This window comes from Bombina bombina, chromosome 6 (genome assembly GCF_027579735.1).
Source record: "Bombina bombina isolate aBomBom1 chromosome 6, aBomBom1.pri, whole genome shotgun sequence".
NCBI lineage: Eukaryota > Metazoa > Chordata > Amphibia > Anura > Bombinatoridae > Bombina > Bombina bombina.
The window spans coordinates 570,789,687-570,807,561 of record NC_069504.1 but is presented as its reverse complement, the minus strand read 5'-3'; positions in this window follow the sequence as shown (position 1 = coordinate 570,807,561).

The following is a 17,875-nucleotide window of genomic DNA, read 5'->3' as shown; positions in this document are numbered from 1 at the left end:
TGTCCTAGCATAAGGACCACGTTATGGAAGTTAGCTCAACTCTTAATATATTAACTATCATGTGTAGCCCTTTAGCTTTCTATTGGTGGCTCTTGTCCATTTAATATATTTATCCTCATAATTGTTTCTTGGCCCAGAACTAAAGCACAAATGCCATGGTTATGCAGATCACAGAGTAACTTTTCACGTGCTCAATATGTGGGAATCTCTAGAGCCTCAAGTCCTACTCTTTATATAAACTGTAGAGCCCACATTTAGGTTATTAGACATTAATATAGGCTCTGGTTTCAGACATTAAGTTGCCGTATATTCAAACTAGAGTGCTTAACTTATCCACTACTAAGTATCCCCCTGCAGGTCCCTACACATTTTTCCACTAGATGGTTTTTGCACTGTTATTTATGACTATCTAGCGCTAATATATAATATCAACTGTATTTTTTCCTCTATCGTGTTAGGGGCTAACCTCCAACCAATCTTCTGCTGGGCCACATAATGATCCCTTTATATGCCAATTCCTTTATATTTAGTTAATAAGTTTGGTATGACCTGAGAGTAGATATAGATATCTTATGAGGAACCTGTCCCCCAACCACCCTGTTGCCCGCCCCATCAAGTTTATCATCTGCTCAATTGTGACCCATCTAAACCATACTATAACAATTGATCTGTATCTCTCAAATACCCGGACATGCCCCCCCATCCCCTTTTTCTTTAACCAGAGCGGCTCTTGTCCGCTGAATCCCTCTCCCCCCAAAATAAACCCATGACACTCTTCCCCATCTTACCACGATTAGCTGTGAATAGACAACTTACTTAATGGTTTTTACAGTAACTTGGGGACCATTCTCACCTTCACTAAGCCAAAGGTTATAAAATGAGGTTTCTTTATACTATATTCTAGTTAGAGATCTCTACCGGACGCAAGTCTCTACGTTCTATTTCTAATTCCACATGTTACTTGTTTTACAATTCACATTTTAGTCAGACTTTTGTAACTTCTGCCGGAACTTGTACTACCAGTGCTAGATTTGTAGTCTCGCCATTTTGTACAGTTCATCTTTCCATTCACAGACACTTAACATATAGGTGGGTTTTATATAGCAATTACAACAACTACATTGGTACCTTGATGCATTTGACCTAACCTATTTTCTTCGTTTGAATTGTAAAGAGATTCTGTTTTGATTTTTCCTCCCAAGTCTGATTTGTATTTGAACATATATACTGTTTCTATGTCATTGCTCTATACCTCAATAAAAAAAAATGTATTCAATAAAAAAAAAAAAAAAAACATTATAGGTGATATAATCCATCCAGAACAAACCGGTTTTATCGCTGGTAGAACAGCTCAGAAGAATATAAGGAACGATATGTCATTAATTGAATTTCTACTCTCATCACATAGATCAAAATTTAATTATAAACAAGACTTTGTTATACTTACCGTAGATGCCGAAAATGCATTTGATTCTATTTTATGGGATCACTTATTTACTGCTTTAAACAATTTCGGTTTTACAGGACACTTCCCAAGCTATATTAGATTGATATATCAAGAGCCAGTCTCCTTTTTAAGTTTAAATATTTTCCTTTCCCTGGCTATAACTTTACACAAAGGTACAAGACAGGGATGCCCTCTATCACCATTGCTATCTAACAATGCCCTAGAACCATTAGCAATAATGTGTATGAATAAATTAGAGGGCATGAAGATAGGACAATAGAAGGGCATCCTGTCAGGGTTTTTTCCCTGTTGTTTGCCATGTGCTGCTGGCAGCCATTTTACTCACCTCTCTTCCTGACTATGGTGCATTGTGGGGGATGCTGCTCATTTCCTACACTTCCTTTTATGGCCAGACTGCTGTGCATCATCCATGTGAGACAGGATGCAGTCTCAGAATTGTGATGTCATCACTTATTATTTAAAGGGCCTCTGTTCAGTATGCTTTGCCTTTGCGTTGTCTCAGACCTGTTTGTGAGAGTTCCTGTGTATTACCTGGCTGCCTGACGTCCTTCCTGGTTCCTGATCCCTGGCTGGTTCCTGACTCTGCTGTTTTCCTTGTTCCTGATTCCGGCTCGTCTGACTATTCTCTTTAGCTCCTGACTCGGCTCGTCTGACTACCAGCTCTGGTTTTGACTCCTGGCTTGTTATTTGACTTGTGGAATTTTTATTATTTTTTGCTATTAATAAACGTGTGATTATTTTTGCACTTCGTCTCAGTCTGATTCTTGGCACATCCTTTCTTTGTATGCAGATGACATTCTCTTCAATATTGGAAACTCCAGAAAAAAATATACCAATTCTCTTGGAAATTATTGCCAAATTTAGAAAATTCTCCAGCTATAGAATAAATCTCAAAAAATCAGAGATCTTATGGATTATTAAAAAAAAAAATAGCTATCTGGAGAATACATTTAAGCTTGCAGATAAATATTTAGGGATAATACTATCCAAAAATTCTGAATAATAGTATATTCCCATATGGCATAAATGTGCATTGGAGCTAATTACCTCTTACTCTGTCTGCAAAAATAGCTTTGCGTCTATTTCCAAAAATACTATTTAGCTATATTCGTGCGCAATGCAGATATCCGAAAGTTCAATTCAAGCTGTTCCCGTTTTTTATGGGCTCCCGGGAAACCATGTAAAGCGCTAACAAAACTTACACATTCCAAAGATGAAGGAGGCTTTGCCCTCCCCAATATAAAAATTTACAATTGGGCATGTTTGTCTAAATTAGCTTTAGATTGGCTCTCAGAAACTGACTATGTTACAAACTATAAGCTAAAAGAAGCCATGATCTCTCCATATTCCCTCAAAGCTCTTTTACACTTGCATGACTTTTAGCACATTAAAGGTAATGTCCAAAAATAAACAGTATATAATGTACTGATAGCTTGGAATAAAGTTTGTAAATAAACAATACAATTTCTAAATATCTCCCTATTCGGGGCAACCCGGACTTCGAAAGCGGCTATAGCTAACATGCTTTGAAGTATGGTACTCAAAAAATCTCAATTGATTGATCCACATACAAAACTTATAAGAATATTTGATTCACTATTAAAAGAATTTAATCTAGATAAAAATAACACTTTTTTGCAAGTCAGACACTATATCTACAGTCACAATCTTATTGAAGAAAATCCATGTTCGCTGGGTCCGCTGGATTCCATTATTGATAGGTTCCACTTAGGTAACCACTCGATGACTGCTATTTATAGATGCTTGTCTTCTAAGGATGCAAAAGATAAAATCCGGAGGCTCTTCCAATTATGGAGTGTTAACGTCCCAGGAATTAATTTAGAGTTTTTCCAGAAAAGCTTTTCTAGAGTTACGAAATTTACCTCCGCTATATCATTGAGAGAATCACACACAAGATTACCGAATAGGTCATATCTCACACCTAAGAGAATTGCTAAGTGGCATACTTGGGGGTCTAATGTTTGCTCCAGATTTAATAGACCTGCAGTAGATTTATTACACGTTTTATTTAACTTCCCCAAAATCCAAAAATTTTGGAAGAAAATAAAGTTTCGGCTAAATAGATTTCTACCTATTAGACTCAACTTAGAGCCTATTAATATCTTTTTTTAACTTCACAAAGAAGTATGCAAAGTAAGCCCTTGATCAATACTGCAATTCTAATAGGCAGACAAATGATTTTAAAGTCTTGGAAGGATAGAAAAGCACAGAGCATAGCTGCTTTTGTGCACAATATGAAATATCAATTCATTCTGGATTAATATGATCCTATGCATTTTTTGGATAACAAATTGAAAGCTTTATTTGCCAAATGAGACAAAGTAATATTATCCCACCCCAAGGAGATCCAACTACAGATAATAGATTACTTTCATGCCTACCCCCTCTTCCTTCAGCTGATACAACTGGATGATTATGATTATGATATATGCTGCATATGCATTGAAGTTTGAATTACGTTCTAATCAATTGATTGCATTTATTTTACATACAGCTTACATTACTCTGTAACAGTACTTCCTATCATTTTCTATTTGCATCCATAAATTCAGCATTCACTTTTTTTGTCCCAGCTTATCAACTTCTGAAACTATCAGACTATAATAAGAATTTTACAATAATTTATTCTTAGTTATTTGGCTGGCAAGTAGAATATGATATCACTGAGCAATTATTTACTACTGTTTTAGCTAATAATTTATTTTATATTTCATAAGGTCAAACATTTGTGACAAGTAAGCCATAGCTCCACATTTTATCCCTGTCTCCTAAATTTATGTTTCTACATCTTCTGTATATTAAACCATTCCCTTGCTCCTACAAAATGATGTGCATGATTTTTCAATATTCTAACTAGCTAATATATTTCACACAAATGAAGCAACCAATTATTTATACAAAAAATATTTTATTAGACAGATAGTCAAAAATGTATTATCGAATAAGTGCATAAAAATTCTTCAATAATTGATACACGACTTCCTGTTAGGGGGGCGGAGACTAAGGGCCACATGTTTCATGTTGGCGTGTAGGTCGACCGTAACAATCTATCCCCCCTCTTATCTCTCTATAACCCGAGACTCATTGTGATTTTGTGGGGCCAAGGCAAGTTCGACTTGCTAGAGAAGGAAGCCAAAGAGGCCAGTTTGGCCAGCGGCATGGCCACATTCCTGTTTTTAGTCCAGCCTCAGTTCATAGTGTGCGCCTGGATGGGAAAAGGACAATCTCCGTGGTATACCCAGGCACTGGAGTAGCTGTATACTGAAGCTGAGCATTGTTGCCCTTCCCCAGACGAGCCTGGTTGTAACTAAGAGCCAAGAAAATTAACACAGTGGGTGCTGCATCACTCCAGACCTACCTGTACTCAGGATTCCAGGACACCGGGACACCGGATCGTCAGACATCACAGCCTGAATTGAAGGCGTATTCCCACGAGAGCCACTGATGAGCCGCGGAAGGATCTGCACGTAATTGCGGTATAGTGTCGGAAGAACTATGAGCGCTTGTTTGTCAGAGCGTGTCCCGGCGCCTGAGGTGGTGTTGCGCTGCGGAAGGGGCAAGCTGCGGGTCAACTTGCGAATCTATATCGGCAGAAGTTTTTCTGGCTGGAAATTAGCCCTTTATATTGAAGGCATCTTGGGCAAATACCCTGGATATTGCAAGTATAACTGACTATGTTCATATGTTATAATTAAAAGAAAGTTATTTTCGTTGCTGGATCTTAAAACATTGTTAAAAGCTATCTACCAGTTTGATATGGGATCTAATTAATTGTCTTGTTTAATCTAGTGGAAGATACACTCAATTTGGGACATACTTTCTCTATCTGGTTTTGTTGTATAGCAGAGTCTACTGGGAGTGTTTCTGCAGAAGATGTGACTTTTCACTTACCCCTAATTAACATTAGCATAAAAACTTTTAAGATGTATTCAACTACGCTGTTGCGCTGGACATATGCTAGGATCTGAATGTAATTTGCTTATGATAAATATAAACGGGCTAAGTATTTCTTGTTGCTACATGCAAAGTGCTGATATGTATAAGTCTCTGAAAATTGTAATCATAGTCATTTAAATGTTTTAAGGCTGATAATAATCAGATACTACAGGGAAATTGTTGTGTTATATAGACAAATAACATAAAGTAGTGAAATTATTAATTCAAAGACCTGAACTAGAGTAGAAGGGATCAGGCACTGGGTTTAAGTGCTGTGTTGTAGTTGTCGCCGCTTGGCTACTTCTTTTTTTTTTTTTTTTTGACAAATAAGGTATAAGCTGTTGTGTATCTGCAAAGTTAATTGGTTTTTCTTTAACACATTTAAGGTTTCAAGCAAACACTAAGCACATGTAATTTCACATGCTAGAAACCTCCTATCTACACATGTATAAATAAAAAAAAAAAAAAAAAAAAAGGAACAAGTTTTTTTCACTGGGTATTGTTTCCTACAGGACTCAGTCAGCTTTCCAACTGACCTATTTATGGTAAAATATTTTTGGATATTTTCCAATGATTTGGGGGGGGGGTTTCACTAAATTTTTTATTTTTTTTATTTTTCACTTTATTTCTTTTTGCACTTTCTCAATGGAAAAATGTATTACTCAAGCAAAAACCAATTCTCCAAAAATGCCGGCGAAATCTAAAGATAAAAAACCCAAGACGGCAGACAACAGTGTTGATAATATATCAGACACAGTTCCTTTAATTATAGATACTCAGGCCCTTATAGGTCAGTTATCTGCTATTTTTTCGCCACAATTTGACTCTATTAAAAAAGAGCTAGGAGTCATCTCAGCTGATATAGGGGCACTTTCCTTGGAAATTAAGCAATTTTCTATCAGATTAGTTGAAGCTGAAGAAAGGATTTCCTCTTTAGAAGACCAGACAAATACACAGCAAGTAATTATACAAAAACAAGAGGATAAGCTAAATAGTATGTAATTGCGCCTGGAGGATCGAGAGGATCGCTCCAGGCGCAATAACATTAGAATTATTGGTTTACCAGAACTTCCGGAGTTTGAGGATCTCATGACATTTGTTTCCACAACCCTACCACAGGCCCTGGGCATGACAGCACATTTATTACCATTAGTAATCGAGAGGGCGCACAGAGTTGGTACCAGAAGGTCTGTGGGCAATGGGATGGCTAGACCAAGAATGACCATTTTCAATCTCCTGAAGTTCCAGGATAAAATAGAGTTACTGAATCTTTTTAAAAAGGAAAAAAAATGAGCCGGTGATACAAGATTTTGTTGTTTCAGGACTTCTCTGGCGAGACCTCTGCAGGAGGAAGGCCATGGCTCCGTACTGTACACAATTAATTAATAGAGGCATAAATGCTTGGCTGATGTACCCGGCTAGAATTGTAATTGAGGACAAAGGCAGTAGATAAGTGTTCAATGGATTATCAGAGGTTACTGAATTTTTAAAAACTCTGGGATAACAATGAAATGTATATATTATAATTCCAGTACTGTGTTATTGATTTCGATGCTAAGAATCACAATTTATTTTTGGACCGGTTGTTCCCCTGTTTGGTATTCTAGTATTGATGTTTTCTTCCCCTTTTTTTTTTCTCTCTCCTTCCTTTCTCGTTCTCTCCCTTCCCCCGGAGAAAAACAATGGATGTTCTTTTTAATTTGTTAAAAAATAATGTCGGAGGGTATTAGGATGTTGTCCTGGAATGTAGGGGGGATATCATCTCCAGTGAAACGCAAACTGGTTATCAAAACCTTAGCTAAGCTACAACCCAACCTAGTTTTTCTTCAGGAAACAAATCTTAATGAGATAGAAGCGGTCAAGCTGAGGATCAACTGGGTCGGGGAAGTAATCTCCACCAAAGGCTCAAATAAAAAATGTGGTATTAGAATTTTGTGGAAAAATTCAAAATAAAGTATTTCCATTTGAAAGCCAAAATTTAGTTATATGTGGAGACTTTAATATGACATTAGACCCATCATTAGATCGGTTTTCACATAAGAATATAGTTAGTAACAGGTATAGTGCAAAACATTTCCAGAAATTTTGTCATCAATTAAAACTGACGGACATTTGGCGAATCCAAAATCCTGACAGCCTAAAATATACATGTGAATCTAGAGCCCATAGAACCTTTTCCAGGATTGACCTGTTTCTGGTCTCTGAATCTCTTTCCATATGGCAATCAAAGACAGAGATTAGAGAGATCCTGATATCGGACCACACAATAATTTCATTAATCAGCCAATCAGATTGGAACAGCCAATAGAATGCGAGCTCAATCTGATTGGCTGATTGGATCAGCCAATCGGATTGAACTTGATTCTGATTGGCTGATTCCATCAGCCAATCAGAATTTTCCTACCTTAATTCTGATTGGCTGATAGAATCCTATCAGCCAATCGGAATTCGAGGGACACCATCTTGGATGACGTCCCTTAAAGGAACCGTCATTCGTCGGGAAGTCGTCGGTGAAGATGGATGGATCCTCGCTGGAGGGCTTGAAGATCAGCCGGTCATCATCGGATTGAAGAACATAGAAGATGCGGCTTGGAAGAAGATGTTTGCCGGTCCGGATGTCCTCTTCTGCCCGCTTGGATCAAGACTTCAGCCGGAGGATGGACGTCACTCTTCAGCCCCCACTTGGGCTTGGATCAACACTTCCGAGGCTTGGATCAAGACTTCCGAGGACGGATCGGTGAACCTGGTATGGTGAAGATAAGGTAGGAAGATCTTCAGGGGCTTAGTGTTAGGTTTATTTAAGGGGGGCTTGGGTTAGATTAGGGGTATGTGGGTGGTGGGTTGTAATGTTGGGGGGGGTATTGTATGTTTTTTTTTACAGGCAAAAGAGCTGAATTATTTGGGGCATGCCCTGCAAATGGCCCTTTTCAGGGCTGGTAAGGTAAAAGAGCTTTGAACTTATTTAATTTAGAATAGGGTAGGGCATTTTTTTTATTTTGGGGGTCTTTGTTATTTTATTAGGGGGCTTAGAGTAGGTGTAATTAGTTTAAAATTGTTGTAATATTTTTCTAATGTTTGTAAATATTTTTTTATTTTTTGTAACTTAGTTCTTTTTTATTTTTTGTACTTTAGTTAGTTTATTTAATTGTAGTTATTTGTAGGTATTTTATTTAATTAATTTATTGATAGTGTAGTGTTAGGTTTAATTGTAGGTAATTGTAGTTAGCTTATTTAATTTATTTATTGATAGTGTAGTGTTAGGTTTAATTGTAGGTAATTGTAGGTAGTTTATTTAATTTATTTATTGATAGTGTAGTGTTAGGTTTAATTGTAACTTAGGTTAGAATTTATTTTACAGGTAATTTTGTAATTATTTGAACTAGGTAACTATTAAATAGTTATTAACTATTTAATAGCTATTGTACCTAGTTAAAATAATTACAAAGTTGCCTGTAAAATAAATATTAATCCTAAAATAGCTACAATATAATTATTATTTATATTTTAGCTATATTAGGGTTTATTTTACAGGTAAGTATTTAGCTTTAAATAGGAATAATTTATTTAATAAGAGTTAATTTATTTCGTTAGATAAAAATTATATTTAACTTAGGGGGGTGTTAGTGTTAGGGTTAGACTTAGTCTTAGGGGTTAATACATTTATTATAGTAGCGGTGAGCTCCGATCGGCAGATTAGGGGTTAATTATTGTAGGTAGCTGGCGGCGACGTTGTGGGGGGCAGATTAGGGGTTAATAAATATAATATAGGGGTCGGCGGTGTTAGGGGCAGCAGATTAGGGGTACATAACTATAATGTATGTTGCGGCGGTATACGGAGCGGCAGATTAGGGGTTAATAATAATATGCAGGTGTCAGCGATAGCGGGGGCGGCAGATTAGGGGTTAATAAGTGTAAGGTTAGGGGTGTTTAGACTCGGGGTACATGTTAGAGTGTTAGGTGCAGACGTAGAAAGTGTTTCCCCATAGAAAACAATGGGGCTGCGTTAGGAGCTGAACGCTGCTTTTTTGCAGGTATTAGGTTTTTTTTCAGCTCAAACTGCCCCATTGTTTTCTATGGGGGAATCGCAGTATTTAAAAGGTGCGGGGGGAAAAAAGCACGCGTAGCTAACGCACCCCTTTGGCCGCAGAACTCTAAATCTAGCCGAATGAGACTAGATATTTTGAAACCTCCGAAATTTGCAAAATATTTGCTTCTTATTACCAGCATTTATATTCTCCGGTTAAGACTAACTCTTATAATCAAGATATATTTTGGTCAAAAATTGTGATTCCAAAGATTCAAGCTGAAGATTTGACTATGTTAAATGAACCCATAACTAGAGAAGAAATTGGTAACTCTATTGATAAATTGAAATCTAATAAAGCGCCCGGTCCAGATGGATTTCCATCAGAGTTTTATAAATACTTAAAGGAAGAGTTATTACCAGTAGTAGAGAATCTTTTCAATAAGTATTACATGGTAGATATACCGATTTCATCTTATTTTACAATGGCTAATATTTCTCTTATTTTAAAAAAGGGTAAAGATACAGAGGATCCGGCATCATACAGACCGATTTCGGTCTTAAATTCCGATTACAAGATTTTAACCGCTATTTTAACTAATAGATTCTCATCCTGTTTACAGAAACTTGTTCATCTAGACCAGACAGGGTTCATGACCAATAGAAATCTGTGTAAGAACATACGTAAATTAACAACTTTTCTAGATTATGCCTGGAATCATGAGCAAGAATCTAAGTTAAATAGAGGATATGATATGGCAGTGCTAGCATTGGACGCGGTCAAAGCGTTTGACTCCATAGTCTGGGAGGATTTATTTGTTTTGCTTGGAAAATTTGGAATTAAAGGGAACTTTTTGCAATTTATTCGTAGAATATATTCAAAACCTATCTCACATATACTGGTTAATGGGATTATTTGCCCTAAAATAACTCTTCAGCGCGGTACACGGCAAGGTTGCCCACTATCGCCTTTATTGTTTAATATAGCGTTAGAGCCGCTCGCGATTCAGGTAAGAAATCGTTTAACAGGGATTTCACTAGGTCCACACCGTCTAAATATCTTATTATATGCGGATGATGTCTTACTCTTCCTAAAAAACTTGCAGCAATCTATTCCAATTTTGATTCAGCTATTGGAAGAGTTCAGCTCATTTTCAGGTTATAGAGTCAATGTGGAAAAAAGCGAATTGATGGTTGTGGGGAGATCATCCTCTAGGTTTCCCATAAATGCTTTTAAAGAGGTGGAGACTATTAAATACTTGGGACTTGTGTTGCATAAAAACCCTAAATATTGGTATTCTGACAATTATATTCCTTTATTTCAAAAAATCATATCAGATTTACAATTATCAACTTCCTTTCCACTGTCCTTAACGGCAAGGGTTAATATGGTTAAAACTATTGTTTTTCCACGCTTGCTCTACCCATTACAAAATTTGCCTTTACTTTTATTTAATAGTGATCTAAGGAAATTGCGCAGTTATTTTTCGAAATTTATATGGCAGAATAATAAACCTTGTATTGCATTATCTAGATTAATGCAGAATCCTGGAGCTGGCGGGTTATCGTTACCAGATATCAGCTTGTACAATATTGCTTCATTAATAAAAATTGCAATTGATTGGCTGGCTAGTACAAATATATACTCTACCTTTGAAGAAGAGTCTTTTCTGATATATCCTTTTGCGTTAACAGCTATATTACACTGCAAGCCTCGACAGTTACCTTCTAATGTTTTTTCACTTATAACATTCAAGAATATAGTCTTGGCGTGGAACAAATTCTATAGAATATTAGAGTTAGACTTTAGCTTTTCAGAATTTCTTCCTATTCAGGGCAATCCACTTTTTTGTCCGGGCATCAATCAAAGGTCTTTTAAGCTATGGGCAGAGAAGGGTCTAAGCTCGGTTTGTCAATTATTAGGTCCAGATAATTCAGTATTACCAGGGAAAAATTTGTTTTCACTATTTAACTTACCCAGATCTGATTTATTTGCATTCTTTCAAATTTGGCATTTCGTTACTGCACAAGAATGGACGTTCCCTTTGTCAATTGCGTGGTCCGATGTCAGGACTCTATTACAAAGATTTATTGCGGGTGTAACAGCAATCTCACTAAAATATGACATTATGCTGTCAAAACAAACTCAAGGTTTTTTAGATAAGATCTGTCATTTTTGGATTCCGTCAATTCCAGATATAGATCAAGACAGAGTTAGGCAGAGTTTTAGTATTCTGGATAAGTGTATAATCCCATCAAGCTGGAAGGAATCGCATATGAAGCTTATAAATAATTTTTATTTACATCCAGCTAAACTTGCCAGATTCTATGAAACTAGGTTTTCAGGCTGTCCAAGTTGTTTATACCTGCAAGCTGATTTATTCCACATGTTTTGGGCATGTCCTAAGATAAATCAGTTATGGTTGAAAATGATATACTGGTTTAATACTCTTCATAATCTATCTGTCTCCCTTGCATTCCAGGACATCATCTTATTATTTAAGACCTCTAGTGATCAAGACAGTTTTTAGGTTCATAATTCATTAAACACCATATTAATAGCGGTAAGACAGTGTATATTAAAAAGCTGGAAAGCGAGAAGAGAGCCTTCTTTCTCAGAGGTTACCCAGGCTATTCAAGGACAGATTATTTTTGAATCTTACAATCTTCAGGATTCTTCACAAAAAAAGAATCAAGAAATTTTTACTTGGATGGTATATTATTATTAAGACCTATCCTCTACCTATACAAAAACAGATTTTATCGCCTTTCTTGTCTTCTACTAGTTTTGCTGAGATGGTCATATTAGAATTGTTCCCGCATACATGGATAACAAACGCCACTGAGATACAAGGCTAGTATTCCCGGGGAATGAGGGCCAGAAGGAGTACCCCCCTTTTTCAGTTTTTTTTCTTCCTCCCCCTTTTTTGCAGCACTATTTATTTTTTAAAAAAATAGAGAAAGGATTACGGAGGGGGACGCAGCTGCTATGAGCTAGTAGAGAACAGCCAACCAGTTCCTAAATAAATACTGGTTTGGTCATGAATATATCAAATATATGGTGCAGACCCTTGAAATAAATAGCATGAGTTCAAAAAGAAAGAATGTATCCTGGAAAAAATGTATACCTGGATAAAAGACAGGGAATTCAGCACTCTTTTTTCAAAAGTTTTTATTTAGCTCATATTCATGGTGTATCCAAAATTTGAAGCTTTGGTGGCTACAAGAGAAGTTCATCTCTGGCACCTTCTAACTAAATCTCTATATGAATATATTAATAGGTTTAAACACAAAAACCCAAATAGTATATATAGCGATGGAAATTATATAGAAATAACAACAGGCAAACCTGACCGGTCAGGGGATTGTGTTCATGCATGAACAGTAAAAATCCACATGCTAAGTGGTTTGATGATATGACAAATTAGCAGCAGATAAAATAACCTACTGTTCTCTTATATCTAAACATAACCAACATTTACATCTCAATATACATGCTTAAATGCAATAGTGGTATTTTTGTGGGGAACCTTAATCAGACTACTACACCCTGCTGCGTACGGCACCTTAATATGTAAGGCTTAATGCCGGGCAGGTTACAAATGGGATCAAAGTAGATTCTGATAGTGTGCCCCAAGGTACATGTAGAAAATAGGTACAGATTAGGCTTTGGCATAACAGTGTACATACATGTATATGTTTAGGATATATTGGTGGGGAACAATATCAAACTACTACACCCTGCTGCGTGCGGCACCTTAATGTGTAAGGCTTAATGCCGGGCAGGTATTGTGATGGGATCTAAGTAGTTTCCGATAATGCGCCCCAAAATATGTACATTTGTCTTACAATTAGCAAGCAAAGCATTAGGCAAAGTTAAAGTTAAAGTAACTCAGCAAGAATGAGAAACAGGTAATTGCATTAGTACTGTAGGTCGTAGTATAGGATGTTAGAGTCCCTTTCAGTTAGTCATTCATGCATGGAGTATGTAAGCCGTGAAGCATGAAAGAGCATGATGCAGAGTGCAGGATTGCAAGTCAGTAATGCATGATGTTAATATGCCTCAAGCGTTATTATTAGGGACTTCTAGTTTGACCCTCTCAGCAGGGTAGCGATATCCAGATCAATAATGTATGTGCCTCTCAATCAGGCAATAGATGTAACAATATACGACCTGTCTCCTGAGTTATTTTCAAGCTGGTATGTAGTAAGTAGTCCTTAATGACTTCCAAGGGACCCCGTTAGAAATCCCTCAAGTGCGTTTGCTAGCAGCGTATCTGTTCAGTGGCATTTACACAGACCACATGTTCCGGTTTGGCTTGTCCAATGCCGACGCGCATTTCACCCGCTGGGTGTGTCGGGCTTCATCAGGGCGTATACATTTTTTCCAGGATACATTCTTTCTTTTTTAACTCATGCTACTATTTATTTTTTTATTTCCTTTCCAGGCTCCCCCCCAGCCAGGAGCTGTGAGGAGTTAACTATAAAAATGCTGATGAAACATTGTTATAGGTTGCTTTACGGTTTATGTTTCTTCACTTTAACCATGTTGTTTGATTTTGTTACAGTCTATATATGACAATAAGAGTAAATTTTGTAGATTGTATTTTTTTCTTTCGACAACCAATAAAGAGATATAAAAAAAAAAAAAAAAAATCTTCAATAATTATGTTTTGATGCTTAAAGTGCTGTGTTACTCATCTGTATAAACATATGTGCTGTATATGAGCCTATTAAAAGCCTGTGAAAATGGGCCACTTTGTTGTACAATATGGAACTGGGCACAGAGGGACACAAGTGTTGTAGCTGTATATGAACTATTATATTGTGTGGGTTTTGTCAAATATAAGTGGTGACAGGAAATCCCTCTGAAGCACCATAAGTATTATATTTTATGGATGGCTTCACAAGAAATAGCTTTTTTTTCTTGTAAGTGGCTTTTGCATAATTGATGTTGAACATGTTTAATCATTTTTAAAGATGAAGGAAATACAGAAGCCATGTACATTGATTCTTTCTTGGTTTGTAGCCTTGTTAATTTAACTATTGACTGCCAAAATTACATAAAATAAAGCTGTGAGTTATAAATAATTATAATGTAGTAGCTGTTGCCATTGCCAATTATTTCTCCTTACAGACCATAAAAGCTGTAATAACTGTTATTATTTGCATATACGTTAAAAACTGAACCTTAAACCTTAATATAATAATAGTATTATTTATAGCTGTGTATACAAACTAAAGTCTCAATATTTATAATTTGGAACACTGCTATCTAAAGTAGTTTGATGGTCTCTATAGAGTATGCATTAATGAATTGTAAGATTAAATATAATGTAAGACATCTGACATCTCAAAAATGTAACTTTTGAAACTAGAAATAATGATTAATAAAGAATATGAAAAAATCATATTATGCCATTTAATTTTATTACTATGGTCACTATTGAAAGGCTTACATTTCAACACATTAAAATGTATGTGTCTTGCATGATTTTTTTGCAGTGTTCCTAAATTAGAAGCCATTCCAAACCTTTTAAAAAATTGCACCATAACCTAATGATCACAATTTTTTTCCACACATATTTGTGGAACAATATGCTTCCATCCTGATCTCATGGAGGCTTTTAGGGCATAAAGGGGACTGTGGGTGGTGTTTGTATGCGGAACTCCGGCTGACTGGGCTGGGGCAAAACGTGTACGGTGGACAGGACTTGTTATTTTATTGGCAGCCCAAAAAGCATTTAAGATTTTTTTCAAATGATTTCTAAACTTTTCAAATTCAAAAGGTTTGATCTCTTGAAAACATATGTTGATCTGATCAAATGTTATAAGCAGATAGTTAATTTATTATTACAATGGCATGTTTGCACATATAAGAATATGAAAATTATATAATAACTCAAATTGATATGAAATGAATTGCATTATGTCATGAATTTATATTTTTTATTAAACTGCACTTTAAACATTAGTCATCCTTACTGCTGAATCCTTAAGCTGTCATTTTTTTTTTTGTAATGACGTGATGTGTCAGCGAGAGTGAAAAATTAGTGCAACATTCAAAAAAGGGAATTATAGAACTATAAAAATATTCTAATAATATTACCTTTCATCCCACTTCTGTCCTAGAATCCTCCATGAGATGCAGGAAGCATATTGTACCACAAATATGTGTGAAAAGATTGTGATCATTAGGTTATGGTGCAATTTTTTAATAGTTTGGGATGGCTTCTAATTTATAAACACTACAAAAAATTATGCAAGGCACATGATATAAAGTATCTCAACACAGAAATATAGACTTTAACTGTAGATAAAAAACATAGGCACAACAAGTCTGCCAAAATGTCCTAAAAGCATAAGCTTATTTAGTTCATAGGATAGACTTATGCTAATCCCAGGAATTTTTGAAGTTCCCCACTGTGTTTGTCTTTACCCCCTCTAATGGAAGTTTATTCCATGAATCAACTACCCTTTCTGTGAAAAAGTGCTTCTGCATATTACTCCTGAACCTACAATTACTTCTGAACCTACAGCCATCTTTTTTGTGAAAAAAATATAGATTTGCCCCATGTAGAGTTGGTGAACAATGGAGATACTATATTTTCTAGTAAAGTTGTACTAATTTGTAATAGTAATATATTCAGTGTATATGTATATATATATATATATATATATATATATATATATATATATATATATATATATATATATATATATATATATAGTAACCATTTAGATATACTAAAACTGAAGTATGTTTACTTTTTGAAAGCTTTCACATGATATTTTGTCAGCAAATTGCAATTTCTGTCTCAGAAAGTTTAAGATATAGTGATGACACAGAAAATCATTGCAACAAAAATGTTATGTTTTGAGGCAAATTTTTATTGTATTAATTAGGCTACAATTAGAATTCAATGGTTCATAACAGTTAAGCAATTTATCATCTTCTGATGTTTGGTTTTGCTTTACTTTGCATTTCCTAATATCAAGACACTGTGCTGAGTATAAGAAAATTGTACTTTCTGTGCTGAAACAGTAAATATAAAATATAGCATGCTAACAAATAACATTACATTTGATTCAGCACTAATCAGAACATTCCTAAGGAGTTTGAACGTGACTTCAAAAATAACATAATACATATTTATTCAACAACCTGCATTTAACTAAGTGATTATACAGCATAGTTTTCATTTAGTGCAAAGCTTGGTATTTACATGAGGACTCGGAGTTCTTGTATATGAATTTATTCATTTCAATAAAAAGCTGCACAAGAGCAATCTGCCAAAGATAAAAGGTTACAGCCTACTATTTTTTTCAGGGCTCTTTAAATAAGGTCTGTGATTACAGTCTGGTAATCTCAACTGTCGTGCATTTTGAGGAATGCTCCTGGTTTAAGAACTTTGCCTTGTTATACCTCCCACTGTTCTCCTTGTTTAAATAAGGACTGTCAATCTACTCCAACCGGTAATCTTTACTTCACCATGGTATGCCCAATACCTACCCAATTGGGCCCACCTCTAATCCTAAATCTCTTGGTTCTGGACACATGATTGTATAGTGAAACTTACATACACATAATACAACTCTCATAAACACATTTACATTTTAAACTAGATTTCTTGTCTGCTATTGTTTTTGTTCAGTTATTCACTGCACTGCCATCCAACCTCTAGATAATCCTGTGCAGTAACAGTTAAACTTCATGTTGGATTGCAATTGCGGATGACCTTGGTCATATATTCCAATAGGATGATGGTCACAGATACTAAACTCATTAAACAATATCTAAAATATGCTTTATTTATTCTGGAGTGTTCTTTTAGGCCTTCTAATTCTTATATACCATCTAAGCTTATTTTCATAGCTGATGGAAAGGGAAGTAAATGAGGATGGAGTTTAGAAACAAAATCCAGTTAAAGGGACATGAAACCTAAATTTTTTTTGTTCATGATTCAGATAGAGAATCCAATTTTAAACAACTTTCCAATTTACTTCTATTATTTAATTTGCTTCCTTCTCTTGTTATCCTTTGCTGAAAGGTTTATCTAGGTAAGCTCAGGAGCAGCAAATAAACTAGTTCTAGCTGCTGATTGGTGGCTGTAGATATATAACGATTGTTATTGGCTCACCCATGTGTTCAGTTAGAAACCAGTATTGCATTGATGCTCCTTCAACAAATGATACCAAGAGAATGAAGCAAATTAGATAATAGAAGAAAATTAGAAAGTTGTTTAAAATAGTATTCTATTATATATTATAAGTATAGTACTCTATTTGAATCATGAAAGAAAATTTTTGGGTTTCATGTCCCTTTAAGCACATCATCTACAGAAGAGACCTAAATTAATAATATTATCAAAATATAAAAGAATATATATATATATATATATATATATATATATATATATATATAT